We start from the raw sequence: 24668 nt of genomic DNA on the forward strand, positions 1-24668 counted from the left end.
ATTGTTAAAATGTCCATACTACCCAAAGCAACCTACAGATTTAATGCAATCTCTATCAAAATACCAACAGCATTTTTTAGAGAATTATAACAAATAATATTAAAATTTGTATGGAACTCCCAAAGACCCTGAATAGCCAAAGTAACCTTGAAAAAGAAGAACAAAACTGGAGGTATCACATTCCCAGATTTCAGGATATACTGCAAAGCTGTTGTAATCAAAACAGCAATCAAAAGTAGACACATAGGGACGCCTGGCTGGCTCAGTCAGTAGAGCCCGCAACTCCTCATCTCAGGCTTGTGAGTTCAAGCCCCATGTTGGGTATGGAGCCTAGTTAAAAAAAAAAAAAAAAAAAAAAAGATACATAGGTCAGTAGAACAGACTAGAAAATAAACCCATGATTATATGGTCAATTAATCTATGACAAGGGAGGCAAGAATATGCAATAAGAAAAAGACAGTCTCTTCAACAAATGGTGTTGGGGAAATTGGACAGCTACAGGCAAAAGAATGAAACTGGACCGCTTTCTTACACTACACACAAAAGTAAACTCAAAATGGATTAAAGATCTGTGAGACCGGAAACCATCAAAACCCTAGAATAGAGCACAGGGAGTAACTTCTTTGACACTGGCTGTAGCAACTTTATTCTAGATAGGTCTCCTCAGGCAAGAAAAACAAAAGCAAACATAAACTACTGGGACTACATCAAAATTAAAAGCTTCTGCACAGCAAAGGAAACCATCAACAAAACAAAAAGGCAACTTACTGAATGGGAGAAGATATTTGCAAATGAGGTATTTGCTAAGGGGTTAGTATCCAAAACATGTAAGTAACTTCTATAACTTAACACCAAAAAACCTGCAGACAATCCAATTAAAAAAGAGGCAGAAGACATGAACAGACATTTCCCCCAAGAAGACCTCCAGATGGCCACTAGGTACATGAAAAGATGTTCCACGTCACTCATCATCAGGAAGATGCAAATCAAAACCACAATGAGATACCACCTTACACCTGTCAGGATGGCTAAAATAAAAAACACAAGAAACAACTAGGGTTGGCAAAGATGTAGAGAAAAAGGAACCCTCTTGCATTGTTGGTAGGAATGCACACTAGTGCAGCCACTGTGGAAAACAGGATGGAAGTTCCTCAAAAAATTAAAAATAGAATCACCATATAACCCAGTAATTCCACTACTGGTATTTACACAAAGACTACAAAAACACTAACTTGAAAAGATACACACACACACACACACACACACACACACACACACACACACAATGGAATATTACTCAGCCATAAAAAAGAATGAAGTCTTGCCATTCACAATGTGGATGGAGCTAGAGGGTTTAACGCTAAGTGAAATAAGTCTGAGAAAGACAAAAACCATATGATTTCACTCATGTGTGGAATTTAAGAAACAAAACAAACAAAATACAAAGAGACAAACAAAAACACCAGACTCTTAGAGAACAAATTGGTGGTTACCAGAGAGTTGGTGGGGGGGAGAATGGGTGAAATAGGTGAAGGGGGATTAAGAGTACACTTATTGTGATGAGTACAGAGTAATCACCATATTGTACACCTGAACCTAATATAACACTGTAAGTTAACTATACCGGAATTAACATTTTTTTAAAAAGGAGAAAATGCGCTGCCATTGAATTCAAAGAGAAGAATACAGCAACTTCACCAGCCTCTTTGCTGTGTGATGTTTTTTAATCCAAAAGAACCAGTAGGTCAACACAGAATGTTAGGTTCTCTTGCTAGACTGTGTACTGATAGGCTCCTCCCCATGCATGCAGCCCATGGAACCAGAGGGGACAGAGGTCTTGAAAGGGCTCTCCTTTGTGGCCAAGCAATGGGATCCAGTCTTACCAACAGAACAGCTTTTAACCCAAATAAACAACAATGAAAGTCTTTTTGTGTGTGGGATAGGGAGAGAGAGAGCGATAATTGAGGAAAGCTTTTTTTTTTTAAGGAGAGCTCATTTTTAAAGATCATGTAATAATAGAAAATTTTTTCACTGCGAGTTTACGTACAGCCATTCTTACCAATGTCATAACTAGATTCCATCCTCCCTGCTTCCTGGCAGTAGGTTGGGCAGAGAGTTTAGGGAGCAGGTATTTTCTGAGGATTCTTTTTGGTTCTTCCAAACCCCTCCCCCCCCCCCCCCCCCATGATCCTGACATAAGCTACCACTCAAGGCCAAGTGTAAGAATGTGACACTGGATAATTCCTCTGGTCAGATGGGTTAGTGCTGGACAGGCCACATGAGAAAACAGAATATATATGTACTATGTACATGTATATATTATATATGCACACACACAGATGTGTATTCAGCTTTCACACACACATGGGTGCTTTTTCTGATTCTGAAACATATGCTTATTGTAAACTTAAAAGTTAATGAAAAATTTAGAAGAAGAAAAAAAATCATTCCTTACCCCCATTGCCCAGAGTCAAACTACTTTTTTTTTCAAGTTTATTTTGAGAGGCAGAGAGAAAAAGTGAGCGTGAGCAGGGGAGAGGCAGAGAGAGAGAATCCCAAGCAGGCGCACGCTGTCAGCATGCTGAGACTGATGCGGGACTCGAACTCATGAACCTTGAGAACATAAACTGAGCCGAAATCAAGAGTCAGCCACTTAACCAACTGAGCCACCCAGGCATCCCTCAAACTACATTTTTATACATCTCTATCCTTTCTTTTTCAAGTTTATTTATTTATTTTGACAGAGAGAGGAAGAGACAGAGAGCGCATGAGCAGGAGCTGGGCAGAGAGAGAGAGAGAGAAAGACTCCCAAGCAGGCTCAGCATTGCCAGTCTGGAGCCCGATGTGGGGCCTGAACTCATGAACCATGAGATCATGACCTGAGCTGAAACCAAGACCCAGATGCTTAACTGACTGAGCCACCCAGACACCCCTACATCTCTATCCTTCATGTATATGTATATGTGTGTGATTTATACCTCACATAACTGGGTTTATACTATATATCCTGTTTATAGTCTGCTTTTTGGATTCAACATTATATCATGAGACTTTTGTCTATCCCACTGAAAAATCTTTACGGATACTATCAGTAAAAGCTGATATGAATGGACCATGATTTCCCCAATCATTTCCTATTACTGAACATTTCAGTTGTTCCCTGTTCGGGTAGAGCAGAAGGGAGAGTCATGTTTCGAATGTGTCGGTTGCCAAGCTTCTGCAGCGTAACCTAAAAGAAAGCATGTGGCTGGATGCCCTGCTCTGATCCCTTTGCGGAGCTGCGAGGGATGGGTCTGCCTTCAAATACTGTGAGTCAGTGGCTCTGTGTTTGGTTGGAACCTGATTTTCAAGAATGTTGTTTCTTACCGTCTCTAGATAGGGCTATGCTGTTTTGCTGGAGCAGGAGGCTCCCTCATTCCACACACCTTGTGTTTAGGAAGAGTGTACATCCTCATTTACCTGAACGGTCCCAGTTGATGCCAGTTATCCCTGTGCAATTGGTAACAGCATCCCTTCTCACGCTTAAAAATGTTTGCGTTTGGAAAATGCATGATAGGATCCGACACCCCAGCTGCTTTGCTCCTCCAACTTCCTGCCCTGGAGGCGTGTGAGATGGCAATGTGCTCCTGTCCATTGTGGGAACGTGGTTTCCATAGAGACTAGGAAGGGCAGCAGGGCCTCTTGGGTCTCCCTAAAACTGTACCCCAAGGACATTATGCCCATGGGGCACATAGACTTTCCATCTTCCACACATCAGATAGCATGTGATAGAAGCATCTCTACTAAAGTTGGTGTGGAAACTGATCTGGATCTTATATTTTTTGCATATTGCATGGGATTATATTAAGTCCGGAGTATAAATATGTATCTATTTTATTTGTGTTTTCCTAACACAGCATGACGTGCACAATGGCTATTAGATTAATGCTATGGAGTCACCGTCTTTAACATTGACATCGAAAAACCTGAATACAGCTTGTGATGGTTCGATGCAGAAAATGTTCCTGCCGGACAGAGCTAACAGAAGGGACAGTTGAACCAGATTGTTGACAATGGCTGCATTTTGAATGTAAGCACGGAAGTGGAATATTTTGTTATTTTTTTGTCTGAATAATCTCAACCTGGCATTCACTTTTTAAAAAACAGAAATAGTTCTATTTTTAGCTGATACGAAAGTATCACCAATAACTCCGTCCTCCAAAATAAGCACGGGAAACATTTTGGTTTGTATCTTTCCAGACTATACCCTATAAATGCAATTACCAAACAGATGTGAGATGGGAACCCCTCCCCCACCATCTCTTCTGGGGGCTGGGGAGGGGCAGCATTCTCTCTTTCCAACAAGTAGTTGGAAAGCCGGCCACACTGTCTCTCTTGCTGGATGTTCCCTATGCCCGTGTTGCAGTGTGGGACCCTGAGCTACGGTCCCCTCCAGCTGGAGTCTGGGAGGAGGTGCTGGGTGGGGGTAGAGGGCTAGGACAAGCCTCCTTTCCCCCTGCCGCCTGACCTTTTCCATTTCCACTAGAGTGGCAAAAAGGAATTACAATGACTTGCCCACCAATGTTCACAGCGGCATTATTCACAACAGACAAAAGGTGGAAACAGCCCTGGTGTCCATCAACAGGAATGGAGAAACAAAATGTGGTCTGTACCTTCAGTGGAATACTACTGATCCTTAATAAGAATGAAGTGCTGATACATTCTAGACCATGGAGGAACCTTGAAGACATTATGCTAAGCGAAAGAAGCCAGACCCAAGAGGACAAATACCATACGATTCTATTTATATGAGGTACCTGAAATCGGCAAATTCGCTGAGACAGTAGAATAGAGGCCCCCGGGGGTGAGGGAAGGGGGAGTGGGGAGTTATTGTTTAGCAGGTACGGAATTTCTGCTTGGGATGGTGAAATAGTTCTGGAAATGGATAGTGGTGATGATGGCACAATATTGTGAAAGTACCTCAAGCCACTAAATTCTGAGGGGCGCCTGGGTGGCTCAGTCGGTTGAGCGTCCGACTCCGGCTCAGGTCATGATCTCACGGTTTGTGAGTTCGAGCCCCGCGTCGGGCTCTGTGCTAGCAGCTCGGAGCCTGGAGCCTGCTTCAGATTCTGTGTCTCCCTCTCTCTCTGCCCCTTCCCTGCTCATACTCCGTCTCTCTCTGTCTCTCAAAAATGAATAAACATTAAAAAAAATTTTTTTTTAAAAAGCCACTAAATTCTGCACTTAAAGGGAGTAACATGGCATATTTTATGTTATATCTATTTCACTCTAAAAATTTACTTGAGAAAAGAGAATTACAATGTAAGACAGTAAGTGTTAAGATCCTACCTAAAGACAGGCTTCCTTGTGGCCCTCAGGACTTCATCTACTGTGGGGAGGCACCTGCTAGCCCTCCAAACCAGGCCCATCTCTTCCATCACTACACTTTGCCTTATCCTCAGAGAAGCTGCCCAAAGGATATTGCTTCTTTCTGTGGCTAAAGTTTGAATCAGGTGATTTTGATAACAATTAAACACACTTCTGCTCTCTGCCCCATCTGCCCCTTTGTCCATCCAAATAAACAAAAACAGAACATAATATTAGCAGTAAGGCACATGACAGGTCAAATCCAGACTCACCGGCGAGGAGGAAGGCCTCCATCAACCCCTGACCATTTCTATCACCCAAATCACTGCCACCAGAATGCTGCCTTCATAGGCTCAGCCCGACAGAATTTGTCCTTTACATTTACCTCGCTGGGTTATCAGGTCATTTCTTTGGGAAAATGAAGTTGTGTTTCTGTTCCTATGTGGGTTTGAACAAACAGCCCAAGGGGAGAAATAAATTATCCTTAAAGGAGGGAAATTGTACATCCTCTGTCAAGCACCTTGAGGACAGACTGCCTTCTGTGGACAACCTGTAACTCCCAATAAGTAGTAAGACACATAAGGAGCAATCAAGTGGACAGATTCCTTCCAACAGGCCACACATGTTTGCTGCCCTTTGGTCTTATCATAGTGTCACAAAGCATGGCTTGCCTCCACACAGGTAAGGAACAGGTTTAAGATAGTGAAAGAATCTTCTGGGAACCAACAGTGGCCATGATTGGCAAGAGGGAAGAGCACAGAGGGCCTGATTCCTTCCCAGAATTTCTCATCAACCAAGCTGTGGCTTCCTTGGTGTGTGTAGCTGGCATAAGACCCTGCCCACAGCAGGTCTGGCTAAACTACAGACAGTTTCTAGGAAGCCCCGGGAACGGTCATCGTGTTGATTTCTCAGATCCCCAGGCCAATGCCAACGTGGGGCCTCTCCTCTCTGGCTTCTGACACTAGAATGACAGCCAGGGCCCGGAGGCTGGCCAGAGGAATAGGCAGTGAATGCAGGTGATATAAGCCCATTCACACTGAGCCCATTTGGCAAGCACGTCAGGGTCCATTCCATCCCACCTTTGGGGCACCTGGGTGGCTCAGTCGGTTAAGCGTCCGACTTCTGCTCAGGTCATGATCTCACAGTTCGTGAGTTCGAGCCCCGCATCGGGCTCTGTGCTGACAGCTCAGAGCCTAGATGGAGCCTGCTTCAGATTCTGTGTCTCCCTCTCTCTCTGCCCCTCCCCCGCTCATGCTCGCTCACTCTCTCTCTCTCTCTCTCTCTCTCTCTCCTTCAAAAATAAGTAAAAACATTAAAAAAAAAAAAAAGACCCCCACCTTTGATTTGGGCTTGAGAGCATGATTTTCATCTGTGTTTCAGCATTGTATCTTTCATAATGACTGGGTTCCCAGATGCTGGTGTCCCAGTGAAGTCGCCCTAATGTCTTAAAAATGTCTTCCTCACTCTAGAGAAGATGAAGACTGTGGTTATAGGAACAGGAAATGTATCAAATGGAAGAGCTACCAGGCATATCCCTGAGAACTGAACAGTGGCATCTCATGGACTAGGTCAATAGTGGCTATAGAACTTAGTCGGTTTCATTTCTTAGAACTGTGCATATGTGTGTGCACGTGCGTGTATACATGCATGTGCGCATGCGTGAGTGTGTAAGGTGCAGCCTGCAAAGATGACTTCTTTCTGCCCCGAGTACCTCAGCTTATCAGTTTACTCAGGGCCACAAGACTATAAGTAGATGGACAGGTGGCAAATTGGATTAAGGGGATGCCTGAGGGATGTTTGTCATTTGAGCAGGAGGCAGATTTTGTGTTTGCTAAACTCTCTCCCAGGGCAGCCTTAGGTAATGGGGGTGTAGGAGTATACTTAGAAGGGCTGAAGGAGAAGGTCTACAGAGAGAGACTGAGCACTGCTGCCATGGGGAATGGAAAGCTGGGAGGAGAGGGTAGGTTTAAGAAGACTTTTGAGGGGCTTTAGTGATTTATGCCCAGAAACTTCCATGAAAAGCCCACGTGTGTTACACAGTAACAAGGACAGAAACAAGGAGATAGGGGCTATCTCTGACACAGAGAGTCAGGAAAGACTCTACTCAAGAAGCAGCATTCCTACTTTATCTCGAAGGATGGGAGGGAATTTTCTAGAAAGAAAGAGATGGGTGGGGAAGTAGGTCTCAAAAGCAAGCCCATGGACAGATGCTGGTGATTCATTTTTCACTGTGTCTCAGGAGAAACGAGAAAAATAAGGGCAAGGTTGTAAGTCTTTCAGAAAGCTAGATTTATGGAATTTGAAGGAACTTTGGTAGAGACGATGTCCTTTCTACCTTGGGAGTATTGTCAATTTTCTTTCTTTTATGAAATCAAGGTGCTAATAGTTGGTATTATCATAAGATATCGTCTCTCTTGCTTGGCCCAATACAAACAACACACACATTTCCCACGTTAAAAAAAAAATGAACTGAAATCCCAAGGCCTGACTGAGGGCAGTGCATTCTAGGCTAAGGGAGCAGAGGACGAGAAGACCATCCTGCCCGGACAGGCCAGGGTATATGTGGAGAACAGAGAGGAACCGTGTGTGATGAGGATGGGGATAGAGCAGTGTGTAGGGTTAGATGGGGGAGGGTCTTTCATAGGGAGCTCAGAATTTATCCTTGAGGAAACAGGAACCAGCAGGGGTTTATAAGTTGAAGAGGGAGCTGATTAATTTTCTAGAGAGAGGGGCAGGGAGAGAGAGAGAAAGAGAGAGAGAGAGAGAGAGAGAGAGAGAGAGAGAGAGAGAGAGAGAATCCCAAGCAGGCTCCACGCTCAGTGTGGAGACCAATGCAGGGCTCAATCACATGACCCTGGGATCATGACCTGAGCTGAAATCAAGAGTTGGATGCTCAACTGACTGAGCCACCTAGGTGCCCCTAAATTTGATATTTTTTTTAGGAGGGTTAATTTGGGTTCCAGTAAAACAGATAAACTGAGGAAAAGAGAGATGAGACAAGAAGACCAATGAGGTAATATTCCACGGATAAGATGAGGAGATTTTGACCAGTAGCAGTAGGAATGAGGAAACAGAACAAGATCCCAGAGACTATTCTAAGATAGCATTGGCCTCAAAGACCTTTGGTGGAAGGCTGTAAGGAATCCTTTAGGGAACTATCAACTAACAGAAACAACCAGCAAATTCAAGTTTACCTCCACAAGCTCCTTAACAATTGTATCCACCTCATCATGTCATTGGGAGAGGTCAGTGAATGATAAGCTGTTACTTGGAACCCAGAGGGAGAAACTGGATTATAGTTTAGTCTTATCAAAAGCCTTAGCCAACCCTTGAGGAGCTCTGAAGCTGGGAGAACCTTTCAGAGTTGTCCAGAGTTGGGGTAGAGGGACTAGGTCTCTATACCCTGAGATGGGTCAGTTGCTGGATATGGGCTGCCGCTGTGAAGGCAATATGCCTCACTCAAAGTGGCTTACTTCAGCCAAAAGCAACTCCTGGAGAAGGGCTGAAAATGGCAGCTGTCTGCAGGCGAACACCCAGCAGTGGGAGAAGTGAGTCCTCCACTCTGGAATGGAGAACTAGATAGGACCACAGAGCATCCACCATGATCCAGCCACCAAAGCTCATTTTACATATGCATGGAAAACATAGTAGAAGTGATCAGTGAGTGATAATTTCAAGTATTTAGGTCACTTCCTCACTTTCAAAGCAGAAACAAAAATAAATACAGAATCAGAGAATACAGAATCCTAGAAGCTGGGAGGCATTTTAGGGTTTATCTCCTCTGATTGCACTCTTTACCCATGAAGCAAATTAAACAACAGAGAGGTTTAATGACTGACCCAGGACAGCATGAGTCTAGATTTAAATTCAGGTCACTGAACGTCAGTGGCCCTGCCACCATATCACAATAAACCACATTATAACAGGAATGGCGAGTAGATTTCATCTTTTATGCCAACGTTAGTGAATTGGTGGTGTCTGCTGAGATGAATATGTTGGGAAGGATGTTCAAACTAGAGCCTCAGAGACCTATTCTGGGACTCCTATTCTGGGTCCATGACCTAGAGACAAACACAAAAATGACAAGCAAGTTAAAAATGAGATTTATAGAGGAAAATAGACTATTATCCTACAAGAGAAAATGCCAGACTTGGTTTATTTAGAGCTTTAAGGTATCTAGCTGGATTTCTTTATTTCCTCAGATGATGCTTCCTTGAGTTATATTTCCTCTTTCCTCATTTGCATAGTGAGGGTGTTGGGCCATGTAATAATGGAGGCTTCTTTCAGCTATCCCTCAAGGGCATCCAGAAATCTCTGTTGAGGAGGTGAATGCTCTTGGGACAACTGAGAAGGCTGATGGCATTTCCAGCTCATCCTACATGACTGCATGAAGGTGAACCCTACACCACTGCTCTATCCCCATCCTCATCACACACGGTTCCTCTCTGTTCTCCACATATACCCTGGCCTGTCCGGGCAGGATGGTCTTCTCGTCCTCTGCTCCCTTAGCCTAGAATGCACTGCCCTCAGTCAGGCCTTGGGATTTCAGTTCATTTTTTTTTTAACGTGGGAAATGTGTGTGTTGTTTGTATTGGGCCAAGCAAGAGAGACGATATCTTATGATAATACCAACTATTAGCACCTTGATTTCATAAAAGAAAGAAAATTGACAATACTCCCAAGGTAGAAAGGACATCGTCTCTACCAAAGTTCCTTCAAATTCCATAAATCTAGCTTTCTGAAAGATTTACAACCTTGCCCTTATTTTTCTCGTTTCTCCTGAGACACAGTGAAAAATGAATCACCAGCATCTGTCCATGGGCTTGCTTTTGAGACCTACTTCCCCACCCATCTCTTTCTTTCTAGAAAATTCCCTCCCATCCTTCGAGATAAAGTAGGAATGCTTCCTCCCCCTCATCCCCAGTAACCTCTCTTCTACTTTCTGTAGAACATATATCCTCATTCCTCATAGTGACCAGAGGCTAGGGCTCCAGAATCAAAGCTCATAGGAATTAAACTTTAAAAAAATTTATTTTTTAATTGTAGTAAAATAGGCATACCGTGTAAGTTAGCATTTTAACCATTTTTAAGTGTACAATTCAGTGGCCAGAAGAACATTCACAATGTTGCTCAACTATGTCCAGAATGGTTTCATTAGCCCATGCTGGAACTCTGTGCGCATTAAATATTGACCCCCCCCATCCTTCCTCCCCCTCATCCCCAGTAACCTCTGTTCTACTTTCTGTGCCCATGAATTTGCCTATTCTAGGTACCTTATTTAAGTGGAATCACATAATATTTGTACTTTTGTGCCTGGCTTATTTCACTTAGGATAATGTTTTCAAGGTTCACCTACATTGTGGCATGTATAAGTAGTTCATTCCTCTTTCAAGCCGAATACCGTCCTATTGTATATATATGCCACATTTTCTTTATTTTGTTTGGTGTAAATAATGCTGCTGGGGGCATAATACTTTTTGCACCTAGTTCATGCCTAAAACTTTAGAATCCTGACATCACTGGAGATCATGTATTGCTCATGTTAGAGATGAAGAAAAAAAGGCCCAGAAAGACCAACCCTTCACTCATGACAGCCTGAAGAGGAGGCACAAATACCACAAGACAGAAAACTTGAATTCACTACTTGGCAGAATCATGGTAAAATGAGTGTACCACTTTTTACAGTCTTTGTTCAGTGTATTTGTGGGAGATGAGGGAGGTACGATCTTAAAATAATGACTTACTTTACTAGATACCCAGTTCTTAAACCAAGCGGTCCAGTTATCTATTGTTTTATAATAAACCACGCTAAATTTAGCAGCGCACTGTTTTGTTATGCTCACAAATTCTTTGGGTCTGGAATTTAGACAGACTGGGGATTGTCTCTGCTCCACAATAGCTCGTGTCTCAGCTGGAGAGACTCACATAGCCAGGAGCAGCTTGAACAGCTGGCCGCTAGAATCATCTGGAGATATCTGTACTCATATGCCCAAGGTCTGAGCTGGAATGCCTCAAAGGCCGGCTCAGTTAGACTGTTGATGAAGTGCATCTATATCTGACCTCTCCATGTGTACTGAGCCTCCTCACTGCATGATGGGATCAGGGCAATTGTACATCTTACGTGGTAGCTCAAGGCTCTGAAAATGAGTATTCCAGTCAACAAGGCAGAAACAGCATGACTTCTTATGAGCTAGCCTTGGCAGTCACATATCACTTTCACTGTTCCCAGCTGGTCACTCACAAGCCTGCTCATTTTCAAGGAAGGGGCACAAACCCCACCTTTCATGGGGAAAGTGTCAAAGAATGTGTGGTCTTGATTGAAAACCATTGCACCTGGTGAATATTGCCCCCTTCAAAGTGGACACCAACTGAATTCTGTCTCTTTCAAAGTGGTCCCATTGGGATACCTTGTAATATCCCAATGCTGCCATCGTTGCTTATGGCTTTCTAAGGTGCCCTTTTGGAAACCCATCCAGACTCCACTGAGCATCCTTTTGACTTACTGGTGGTGGTGAATCTTCAAAGGTAGATTCGATTTGGGGGAAACACAGGGATGGAGGTGGATGGATAACTGAACATTTATCAAACATTTTAGTGGCCTACAAGTATGTGCTGGGCACACATCAGTACGTAGTTCGATTTTTAGTTAAAAACAAACTAACAGACTTGAAGTCTGACCAAAAAACCCTAAACAGATTGACTGTCTTTTATGTCTAGCAATTGCTTGTGAAGGTCCAAAGGAACACATTTAGCACCATTTATATTTGGGGCAATAGTTTCCTCCTATCCCCCACATCTTCCAAGGAAAAGCCATGGATAGGTAAATTCTGGTGTGTTTACTAAAAATATCATCTCCATGATTTTTTAAATCATATTTTCAAGGAGGTAACAGGTTCATTGGACAAGATCCATGACTCCATATGCTTTCTTCTGAATTCACCCAAGTGGTAGAGCTGTGTAAGGGAAAGAAGGGATACATATTCTACTTACACACATGGCACCAGATCAGTTTTGGTCTTATGCTGATGGCTCTGCGAGCTTATTGAACATGGCCTTGGGCCTTCATGTTTTAGATATGAATGTTGTCAGGGAAGTCTTAAGCATAGAAAGCAGTATTTCTACAGACCTTGGCTCTGGTGTCCTTGCCTCCTGTCTATTTGGAGCCTTGTCCGAGAGGGCTGTTAGGTTGCCAAGGCAACCAGCGGTCCTCTGTGAAGTGTTCCCAGCGTTTCCCATGAATACACAGACAGTTTGTGTTTGTAGTATATCATCTGACTTTTTACATAGCCCAGAGTAGAAACTTAACGGTGCTCAGGTTGGAGAAGGTAATTTCTACCTCACAAACTAAGTGATAGCTTTGAGTCCAGCTTCGTAGGCTGAGCACAGAGGGATAGTAAACCCCACACTTCCTCCCACGAAAGTGACTGAAATGTTTGTGTTTTTCAAGAGAGCCCAAACTGTCTCATATTTTGTATATAACTTGCCCAAAGACCCAGCTCTGTGAGAGGCCTTTTTAATTTGGGAGTCTCTTCAACTACACCCACTAGGACCCCTATTTCTTTCTCTCTTAAAGGTCATAGAGTGGCCCAATTAGCGTTCTGAGTATTAGTCCCAAATAAAATAGGGGTCACCAAAAACAAATAAATGGAAGAGTCAAGATGTATGCTTTTCTAAGATGGTGATCTGACCAGCATGTTAGCCTGGGCCCTTGATCTGTCATGGTGCCTCTAGAAAAAGGTGTATCACTGTGATAAGAGTATTGGGCTAAGAATTAGAGTCCTGGTCTTCCCTTATGGCATGGCATTCTCATCTGAACCTCAAGGCACACCATCAACAGGATGGGATTCATAACACTGACTTCACAAGATGGCTTTCAAAGTCCTTTATAATAATTGATGCATTCTACAGGTATTTTTTAAAACTTTACAGGTGGAGGAGCACCTGGGTGGCTCAGTCAGTTAAGCGTCCAACTTCAGCTCAGGTCATGATCTCACGGTTCATGGGTTCAAGCCCCACATCAGGCTCTGTGCTGACAGCTCAGAGCCTGGAGCCTACTTCAGATTCTGTGTCTCCCTCTCTCTCTGCCCCTCCCTGGCTCACACTCTGTCTCTGTGTCTCTCTCAAAAATAAATAAACATTAAAAAATAATAATAAATAAATAAATAAATATAGGTGAAGGAATAGGTGAAGTAGGTGATGAGGATTAAGGAGTATACCCATCGTGATGAACACTGGGTAATGTATGGAATTGTTGAATCACTACATTGTACGCCTGAAACTAATATAACACTATATGTTAACTATACTGGAATTAAAATAAAATAAAATAAAGTTAAATTAAAATCTTTTAAGATTATTCATTTTAAGGACAGTATTAACCAAATGTTTCAAGTAAAAAAAACCCAAAAATCCTAAAAATTATTTTTACAACTTAAGCCTTTAAAGGAACAAGATGGCTTTGATTCTTGTAGGTCTTGAACAACCTATCATCTGAATATCAGAATCAGAATATCAGAATCAGAAACTTAAATACAGAGACTGATGGGGCACCTGGGTGGCTCAGTCGGTTGAGCGGCCGACTTCGGCTCAGGTCATGATCTCACGGTCCGTGAGTTCGAGCCCCGCATCAGGCTCTGTGCTGACAGCTTGGAGCCTGGAGCCTGTTTTGGATTCTGTGTCTCCCTCTCTCTGACCCTCCCCTGTTCATGCTCTGTCTCTCCCTGTCTCAAAAATAAATAAAACGTTAAAAAAATAAATACAGAGACTGATTCATAGGAATTAATTGTATCTGAGGTTTACTTATTATGTGGGGCAACCCAGGAATTGGTTCAGACTTTATCCTGGAAAAAGTAAACCAGGTTACGTACACCTTTAGACATTGGACACAGAGCACAGACAGAGGCAAGGCACATGTGCAAAGAAGATTGGTTAAATAATCTGATGTCTGTTTATTTTGAGCCAGGTGGATCTATAACATGGTCTGGAATGTCTCAAGCAAATTATTTTCTTTATTTAAAAAAAAAGCCTTGGGGTGCCTGGGTGGCTCAGTTGGTTGAGCGTCCGACTTCGGCTCAGGTCATGATCTCGTGGTCTGTGAGTTCGAGCCCCGTGTCGGGCTCTATGCTGACGGCTCAGAGCCTGGAGCCTGCTTCGGATTCTGTGTCTCCCTCTCTCTCTGACCCTCCCCCGCTCATGCTCTGTCTCTCTCTCTCAGTCAAAAATAAATAAAACATTAAAAAAAAATTTAAAAAATCCTTATGTAAGAAAACAAATAAAACCAGCCTATTTAAGCCCACCTGGGAAATACAAATACCTTCTTAAGTCAAAAGAATCATATCTGTTCCATAAATATAGAATAGAAAGTTAAATTAAAAACATCTTTAAATTAAATTTACTTATTATGCAATGTTATCATGTACATTTTCCCTGGAGAGTGAGGTAAGGTGAGGTGAATAGGTCATTTGACCTGAGTTCAAGTTTTGAACTTTGATCCCGAGCGGGGATCAGTTGTGTGTACTTTGGCCAGTTACTGAACCCTTCAGAGCTTTAGATCCTCTTATTCCTATAAAATAGCTTTAACTGTAGTTATATGAGACTGTAATTACAAGGATTCTAGACACCAATTCACCACTAGCAAATTTCAGGACCTTAGGCCAGCCATTTAACCTTTTGGTACTTTAGTTTCTCAATCTGTGACGTAGGGTAATAACGCCTATACTACCCATATTGTACAAGGATGCTAGTAAATATAATTACGCAGGAGATACGAAGTAGTAGACATGCTCTGATGCTCAAGGGAGCATTAACGCTGCCAGCCTAACATACAACATGAGACCACTTGCTCTCCCACAGTCCCAGAGGCCCAGGTCACAATTGCCCCTCCCCCTTTTCGCAACACCTCTATCCTATCCTCACTCCCAGCTGCTCACATTGCCTCCTATTTCACCGAGAATATCCAGGTGGTCAGAAAATAACTTCTGCCACCAGAGCCACCCCTCTAGCATTTGCACCCACATGCTCTGTTGCTGTGCACACTCTTATCTACAACCAGTTTCTGGCTTCATTGATTTTTTTTTCCCCCCAGAGTGTTCATTTTCTATTTTGATGTCTCCTCTAATTTGAAACATTTCTTCTTTCTACTTAGTTTGGGTTTATTTGCTCTTCTTTAAGGTAGAAGCTTACACCTACATCTTACATTTTTATTTTTATTTATTTTTTTATGAAATTTATTGTCAAATTGGTTTCCACACAACACCCAGTGCTCATCCCAACAGGTGCCCTCCTCAATACCCATCACCCACCCTCCCCTCCCTCCCACCCCCCATCAACCCTCAGTTTGTTCTCAGTTTTTAAGAGTCTCTTATGCTTTGGCTCTCTCCCACTCTAACCTCTTTTTTTTTTAGACCTTTCTTCTTTCCTAATATAAGCATTAAATTATACACTTCCTTCTAAATACTACTTTATCTACATGTCACAAATTTAAATACGAATATGTAGTGCTTTGATTATCATTCAGCTCAAAATATTAAAAAAATTGTCCTTGTAATTCCTTTTCTCTTTTTGGCCCTTAAGTTATTTAAAATGAGTTGTTTGATTTCCAAATATTTAGGGATGTCCTATATATCTTTTCATTGCCAATTTCTAATTTCAATCCAGAGATCTGGTCGTATAATTTCATTTCTTTTAAACTTCTTGAGACTTGTTTTATGGCCCAGATTATGGTCTACCTAGTAAAATTCCATGCACACTTGAATATATTTTCTGCTGTTGCTTGGGAAGAGTAGTTTATAAATGTCAATTAAGACAAGTTGGTTAATAGAGTTTTTCAAATCTCCTATGGCCTTACTGAAAGGAGTGTTGAAGTTTCTGACTAGAACTGAGGATTTGTTTTTTTTATCTTTTCGATTCTATCAGGTTTTGCTTCACGTATTTTGAAACTCTATTATTAGAAGCCTACACATTTAGGATTATGTATTGTCTTCTTGATAAACTAGCTTATCTATAAGTATGAGATATTTGTCCTAAGGTTATCAAGAGAGGGGTGTTGAAGTTTCTGACTATTACTGAGGATTTGTTTCTTTATGTTTCAGTTTCATCAGAGTTTGCTTCATCTATTTTGAAATGCTGTTATTAGATCTCTTCACACTTAAGATTATGTAGTATCTTCTTGAGGCTCATTTATCATGAGGAGATATTTCTCTTTGTCTTTGGCAATATTCTTTATCCTGAAGTCTACTTTCTAGGATATTTATATAGCCATTTTAGTTTTTCTATGATTAGCACTTTCTTACCCTTTTGTACCCTTTTACTTTTAACCTATCTACATCTGTATTTTTAAAAATGCATTTTTTTTGAGAGAGTGCAAGTGGAGGAGGGGCAGAGTGAGAGTGAGAGAGAGAATCTTAAGCAGGCTCAATGCCCAGCATGGAGCCCAATGTGAGGCTTGATCTTGTTACTGTGAACTCATGACCTGAGCCAAAATCGAGAGTCAGGCACTCAACCAACTGAGCCACCCAGACACCCCTAAAATGCATTTCTTATAGATAACAGATAGCTTGATCTTGCTCTTTTTTTTTTTTAATCTCTGCCTTTTTATTGGAGTGCTCAGACCATTTACATTTACTGTAATTATCAGTATGATTGAGTTTGAATCTATCATCTTGATATTTGTTTTCTATTTGTTCCATCTGATTTTTGTTTTCCTTCTTCCAGATTAATTTAATGTACTTTTACTATTTTATCTACTTTATTGGCAATTCATGATACCTACTTGGGTTTTTTTAATTGTTCTAGGGTTTACAATAGTATGATACCACTTTATATATAATGAAGGAAATTTATAATAATGTATTTCCATTTTCCCTTTCCCATCCTTTGTCAGGCATTTTATTTCTACATATGTTATAAATCTAGTAATACATTATTATTCTGTTTTAAGCAATTATACTTTAATAAAAGTTTTAAAACTAGAAGAAAGTCTTTTATAATTTCTTACATGTTTACCATTTCTCGCACTCTTTTTTTAAAAACAGTTTTTTAATGTTTATTTCTCTTTGAGAGAGAGAGACAGCATGAGCAGGGGAGGGGCAGACAGAGAAGAAGACACAGAATCCAAAGTAGGCTCTAAGCTCCAAGCTGACAGTGGAGAGGCTGACATGGGGCTTGAACCCATGAAACATGAAATCCTGATCTGAGCTGAAGTTGGATGGTTGACTGACTGAGACACCCAGGTGCTCCTCTGGTATGCTTTTTTCCTTTCTACAGCACCAGTTTTCATATGTTATCCCTTTCCTTTAGCCTAAAGGATACCTTTTAATATTTATTGCAGTATAAGCCTTCTGTCAAAAAATCTCCTCAGCTTTTCCTTGTCTGTTTCTGTTTTATTTTTTTTTTTAATGTTTATTTATTTTTGAGGCAGAGAGAGACTGAGCATGAGCAGGGAAGGGGCAGAGAGAGAGGGAGACACAGAATGTGAAGCAGGCTCCAGGCTTTGAGCTGTCAGCACAGAGCCCGACGCAGGGCTCGAACTCATGGACTGTGAGATCATGACCTGAGCCAAAGTCGGATGTTTAATCGACTGAGCCACCCAGGCACCCCTGTCTGTTTGTGTTTTAACTTTGCCTTGTCTTTGAATATTTTCTCTGGATATAGAATTCAAAGTTGACAAGCTTTTCTTTCAGCACCTTTAAAAAAAAATTTTTTTTTTTAACATTTATTCATTTTTGAGAGACAGAGCACGAACAGGGGAGGGGCAGAGACAGAGGGAGACACAGAATCCAAAGCAAGCTCCAGGCTCTGAGCTGTCAGCACAGAGCCCAACATGGGGCTCAAACCCATGAACCATGAGATCATGACCTGAGCCAAAATTGTACGCTTAACCAACTGAGCCACCCAGGAACCCCTCTTTCAGCACCTTTAAGATATCATTCCATTGTCCTCTGATTTAGGTTGTTCCCGATGAGAAATTTGTTGAGTTATTATGTCTATTCTTCCGCATGCAACATGTCTTTTTCTCTGGCTATTTTTATACTTTTCTCTTTATCAGGTATTTTCTATATTTAATTATGATGTGCCTTGGCCTGATTTTCTTTTTATTTACCCTGTTAGGGGTTAATTGAGCTCTTCAGGTCTGTGGGCTTATAGTTTGTATTAAATTCAGAAATATTTCAGGAACTATTTCTTCAAATATTTTTGCACCTCTCTTTTTTCTGGGACTCCTGCTTGATATTGACATACAGTCATTGAGATTCTGTTCATTTCTTTTTTTTCCAGAATTAATTCATTAATTAATTTTTCTGTGCTCCTATTTAGATAGCTTCTATTGCTGTCAAGTTAATTAATCTTTCTTTTTATATAGTCTAATCTGTTATAAAGTCCACCCAGTGAATTTTTTAATTCAAAATATTATATATTTTTACCTCTAGAAACTATAGTTATTTTAAAAATGTATCTTTTATTTCTTTCACCATATTCATATTTTTCTTTAATTCTTGAACTGCTATAGTAGCTATTTTAATGTTCTTGTCTGCTAACTCCATCTTTCTGTCATTTCTTCATCCTGATTGTATCAATTTATTTTTCTTAAGGTTATGGGTCACATTTTTCTACTTCTTCACATATCTAGTAATTTTTTATTGGATTTTCTTTGTGTTGAGAGTCTAGATTTTGGGTTTTTTTAAATTATTATTTCTTTATTTTCAAGTTAGTTAACATATGGTGTAGTCCTGGTTTCAGGAGTAGAACCCAGTGATTCATCTCTTACATATGACACCCAGTCCTCCTCCTGAAAAGTAGTCTCCTTAATGCCCATCACCCATTTAACCCATCCCCATCAACTCTCAGTTTGTTCTCTGTATTTAAGAATTTCTTATGGTTTGCCTCCCTCTCTTTTTTTATTTTTCCTTCCCTTCCCCTGTGTTCATCTGTTAAGTTTCTCAAATTCCACATATGAGTGAAAACATATATCTATCTTTCTCTGACTTATTTTGCTTAGCATAATACACTCTAGTTCCATCCACGTTGTTGCAAATGGCAAGATCTCATTCTTTTTCATCTCTGAGTAGTATTTCATTGTGTGTGTGTGTGTGTGTGTGTGTGTGTGTGTGTGTGTGTGTATCACATCTTCTTAACCCATTCATCAGATGGCAAAAAACACATGGAAAGATGCTCAACATCGCTCATGATAAGGGAAATACAAACATACAAAACCACAATGAGATACCACTTCATACAGGTCAGAATGGCTGTAATTAACTCAGGAACAAGAGATGTTGGGAAGGATGTGGATGGAGAAAGGGGAACCCTATTGCACTGTTAATAGGAATGAAAACTGGCCCAGCCAATCTAGAAAACAGTATGGAGTTTCCTCAAAAAATTAAAAATAGAACTACCCTATAACCCAGAAATTGCACTACTAGGAATTTATCCAAAAGATACAAAAATGCTCATTTGAAGAGGTACATGCACCCCAATGTTTATAGCAGCACTATAAACAATGGCCAAATTGTTGTCTTAAAAAAAAACACTGTTGAAGTTTATTTTGACAGGCAGTTAAGTTACTTGTTTGATCCTTTTACATCATGCATTTAAGACATGCTAGAACAAGTCTAGAGTAGCTTTTCCTCTAGACTAATTAGTGACTGATAGTTAACCCTTACTATTAATGTCTGATGCTTCTGGTGACTCTGTTGAGTGCTCTGAGTGTTCAGTGAGGGTTTTCCATTGTAACTGGTCAGAATTCAAACATCTCCCAGCCCTGAATGAAATCTGAGAATTCTATTCATTGTTCCCTCATAGTTATTCTGTGTCCAGTGCTGTGGAGGTTTACACTGTGCATCCACAGGTCAGTATTCAGCCACCAAAGATTCACCAGAATCCCTGCGCAGATTTATAAAGCTCTTTACCTTTACAGTGTCCTTCTCTCTGGTAGTCCATCCTGCAAATTGTTCCAGATGCCTTGGCCTCTTCAAACTCCGATCTCTATTTCCTCAACTCAGCAAAACTGCCTCCCCCTGCTTGAATTCTTCCCCCTTGTCTTGCACACCAGAAAGTGTCACCAGGCAGAAAGTCTACGTAATTTTAGGTTCCCTTACCTACTTCCCTTCTCTCATTCTTCCCTTGTGTTTTAGGCCTTCGTGGAAATTCCAGTACCAATTACTCCTTCATGGCAAGAAACTGAAGTCTTCTATGTAACTACCTAAAGCTAAAACCTCCTTTTGTGGACCCCATCTTTTTCACCTACTGGAGGATGCCTTCCCCGTCTGCCCCGCGTTATCAAATTTTTGTTCTCTACTGAATCCTTCCCACCACACAAACATGTAGTTTTCATTTTTCCCTTTCCCATCCTTTGTCAGACATTTTATTTCTACATATGTTAGAAATATAGTAATACATTCTTATTTTTGTTTTAAGCAACTAAACAACAACAAAAACCAACAAAAAACTTTTTCGCCCTACTTCCCCTGCCAACTATCACCCCATTAAGCTGCTCCCCTGTGTAGCAAAACACCTGTAAAATAGCTTTCTGTAATTGCAGCATTTAATTCCTGTTCTCTCTCTCTTAGGCCAATTCCAATCAGGCTTTCACTCCCTGTACATCTGCTCTCATCAAGGTCAATCATAACCACCATTCGTGTTGTTAAATCCAATGCCCTACATTCAGTCTTCATCTTCCACTGGATCCAAGATCTCTAAGCAATATTTGTCCCAGTAGGTCACTCCATCTTCCTTGATTTATTTTTTCCACCTGGCTTCCAGGGCCTGCACTCTCTTGGTTTCTTTTTCACCCCTCACTCATCACTCCTTTTTTAAATCTCCTTTTTAGGTTTGTCCTTCTCTCCCCAACTTCTAAACACAAGAATGCCCAAGAATCTTGGCTGTCCTTTTTTCCCTATGTGCTCTCATTTCTTTGGTGATCTCGCATAATCCCATGGTTTTAAATACCTCATATTCATCCTATGCGGACACCATACACGTTTCTATCTCCAGTGCAGACCTCTCTCCTAAATGCCAAACATGAATATATCCACTTGGATGGCTAAGAGGAATTTCAAAGCTAGCATATTTAACACTGCCTCCACCTTCAGTATTCCCCATTTCAAGTGGTGGCAAATCCATATTCCAATCGCTAGACTGAAAATATTCTTGATTGCTTTACCTCACACACATCACATATCCATTAAGAAATCATGCTGGTTCTACCTTCAGAACAAGCCCAGAATCCACACACTTCTCACCATCTTCCTTACTACTGCTCTGGTTCAGGCTACCACCACCTCTCTCCTGAATTACTGCTATGTCCTCCTAATAGGTATCCCTGCATCTATCCTTCAGTTTGCTACCGAACCCGTTTACACTTATTTCCAACAGAAGTTAGACCATGTCACTTCTCTGTTCATATTTCTCCAGTGGCTCCCCATTTCATGCAGAGGAAAAACTAAAGTTCTTACATAGTAGCCTATAAGGCCCTATGTGATCAGTTCCCATTACCTCCCTGACTTCATTCCCTGCCATTAATATCCTCACAGCCTTCTCCTTGGTCATACCGGTCTTACTGTTCCTAGAACATGCCCCTCCTTGCTACAATGTAAGTTCTATGAGGCAGGGGTCTTTGTATGCTCTGTTCTCTTTTGTACCCCAAACATACAAGAGAGCCTGGCACAACAATAGATTCTGCAATAAATATTTGTTGAACGAACAATCACATAACCACCAGGCACCCCCTGAAAACAGTGAGAGAAGGTGAACTCTCTCACCTCTTTGGCTCTGGAAGAGGGTAAACTGCTGCCTGCTGGCCAACATCAAACCCACTACTTGTTTTTGTAAATTAAGGCGCATTTAAACCATGGCCCAAAACATCAGTTTGCATGTTATCTGTGGCTGCTTTCCCCACACACCAGACCAGCAGAGTTGAGTAGCTGCCTCAGAAAATGTATGGTCCACAAGGCCAAAACTATTTACTGTCTTGTTCTTGATGGGAAAATTTTGCTGATCCCTGATCTAGAATTCAGAAAGGAAGAACTCAGCTATTCCTCGCCTCCCACAAAAATCTAACCACCAAACCCAAAGAATGAAACACACTCAGATTTGGGGCGGGTGACCCAGTCCCCCAGTACCATGCAAAGATGATGCGAGCACTGCAGTCTGGGGGGAAGAGTGAGCTTAGAAATGCTCCTATCCTATGCACAGGTGGTATTCTGTCTGTGGAGGCAGCAAAAAGTAGCCATGTCTGCCCACACACATCACCAATGGGAAGATTAAGGAAGTTAGCTCTATTTTTTACATCTATATCAATTAATCTCTCATGAGTTGAAAAATTTCCCCTAACTGCCTATTCTTAATCATGTTAGCACAGAAGGGTCATTTATATCATATTCTGTGACCAAATGACGCATTCCATTTCCTTAAAATAGAGTCAGCTCTCATCTGTCTTGAAAACAGGGCTTTTCTGAACACTGACTGACACAGTGGGTGAGCTGGGGGTTCAGCAGGTGCTCCTTCGGGATGCTAAAAACCTGGCTTGAAAGAGGCAAAGAGTGGGCTGTGGGACCCCCTCCAAAATGAGCCTGGGATGGGCAAACCTGGGTGGAGGGCTTTCCTAGGACGTTGTCATGGCGCTCAGGATGACTTAGGGTTGGGATTGCTTTGGACCTGTCTCAAATCCCAGCCTCCCTAGGGATTCCTTGGAATTGGAAGGACTCTGTATAAAGGAGCCAACTGAGAGCCATGTAGTCTAGATTCATACCTCTGGTACTTGCTGGAATGAGACCAACCTCCTGGGCGCCTGGTGACCCTGGACCCACAAATGTGGAACTCGGCTGCCTTTGCCCTGGTCCCAGGGGGAATATATTCCTATTTCTCCAGTTCACAGGCAGAACTCTCCCTCTGGTTACGACTCCCATCGGCTCCTCCCTCAAAGAGAAAGAAATAAAACTCTCTAATGTGAAGAAGAGAAGGCTGCAAAGCATTCATCAGTCAAATGGCCCCCCAAAGATGGTACCCAACCATCACTTCGTAAAACAAAACAAAACCCACTAGACTTCAGTGCAAGGCAAGGACCATAATTTAGAGATAAATTCCACCTGATAGCCACTGAAAATGCCAGAATAAAAACTGATCTGAGGAATATTCAAAAGTGCTTGCATACCAGAGAAGAAAAACAAACCTTGGTTAATAGTCAACCACGGCAACTGATTTCTGAGTTCAGGTCCCTCTGGGTGTCATGGAATCCCTATTCTTTGGAGAATGTTAAGACCAGGATGGCTCTGCTGGAACTTTGGCATATAACTCTGGCATACAGCTGGGTTGTAGAAACCTCTAAACTTTCCTCTGACTCCATGTTTCCAGGAATGACTAAAGTAAAAGGAAATTCAAAGAGGAAAAAGAGGCAGAGGGCTATGGTAGATCTCTCGTTCCGAGTACCCCGTGTGCTGCCCTGGAGCTTCTGTCTCCCCAGGGTACAAATCAAGATGGGGCTTCTAAAGGTGGATATTGCTGTTGTTAATAGCAGTACTTCCCAGGAGACTTCATCTGCTAATAGAATGGTGAGAGCAAGAGAAGATTCAGCAGAACATTTCAAAGCACCTTGGACTAGACCTTTGCTACATAGATGTCTCTTTTCCTTAGTGTGGATGAAAGCAGAGGACAGGGGGAAACAACTCAGTGGATGACCTTTCTTTGCTGCATTACCTGCAAGTCAAGAAGAGAATAATCCTGGAGGCTCTGGTCTAACCACTTCTCAGGCTCCTCCATGAGATAGTAAGAATTCGCAATAATCTACTAACGGATAAACAGGAAAGTTATTTGTTGCAAGCTTGGACTTAATATGTGTTAAGTAATAGAGTTAACAACCTTTACAGAGCAGGTCACCAAGCACTGCCTGGGAGGACGAAGACACCACAAGGGAGTGCTCACAGGGACACACAGATACAATATTTTAAAAATAATTTGTCATGTTATTTATTTTGAGAGAGGGAGGGAGAGAGAGTGTGCATATGAGCAGGGAAAGGGCAGAGAGAGAGAGAGAGAGAGAGAGAGAGAGAGAGAGACAGAAAATCCAAAGCAGGCTCCATCCTGTCAGCGCGAAACCCAACACAGGGCTCGAACTCACGGACCATGAGATCATGACCTGAGCTGAAATCAAGAGTCTGATGTCTAACTGGTGGAGCCACCCAGGCACCGCAGATATTCTATTTTTAAATAAGGTGTTGAGGTGCCAGTTACCTTGACCTCAGGAAAAATACTCATGCATAAAGTCACATTGAATTTGGACAGGAAAACTAGCATCATCGTACGATTACTTGAATACAACCGATCACCACTGT

At 41.7% G+C, this 24668-nt stretch overlaps 2 long non-coding RNA genes across 3 annotated transcripts in view; both read left to right on the top strand.

The window, feature by feature from the left end:
- LOC128314326 (uncharacterized) overlaps positions 1-24668 on the top strand; it is a 74322-nt gene that overhangs the window by 44929 nt on the left and 4725 nt on the right. The window lies entirely within an intron of this gene.
- LOC128314325 (uncharacterized) lies at positions 2420-24657 on the top strand. 2 transcript variants are annotated; one of them, XR_008295837.1, is made up of 3 exons: positions 2420-4069; positions 4526-4792; positions 20475-24657. It is a non-coding gene; the product is annotated as an uncharacterized LOC128314325 (long non-coding RNA). The 2 variants fall into 2 exon arrangements; XR_008295838.1 differs by lacking the exon at positions 20475-24657 and having other exon boundaries at positions 2420-3308; positions 3897-4069; positions 4526-7352.

Source organism: Acinonyx jubatus, chromosome B1 (genome assembly GCF_027475565.1).
Source record: "Acinonyx jubatus isolate Ajub_Pintada_27869175 chromosome B1, VMU_Ajub_asm_v1.0, whole genome shotgun sequence".
Classification (NCBI taxonomy): Eukaryota; Metazoa; Chordata; class Mammalia; order Carnivora; family Felidae; genus Acinonyx; species Acinonyx jubatus.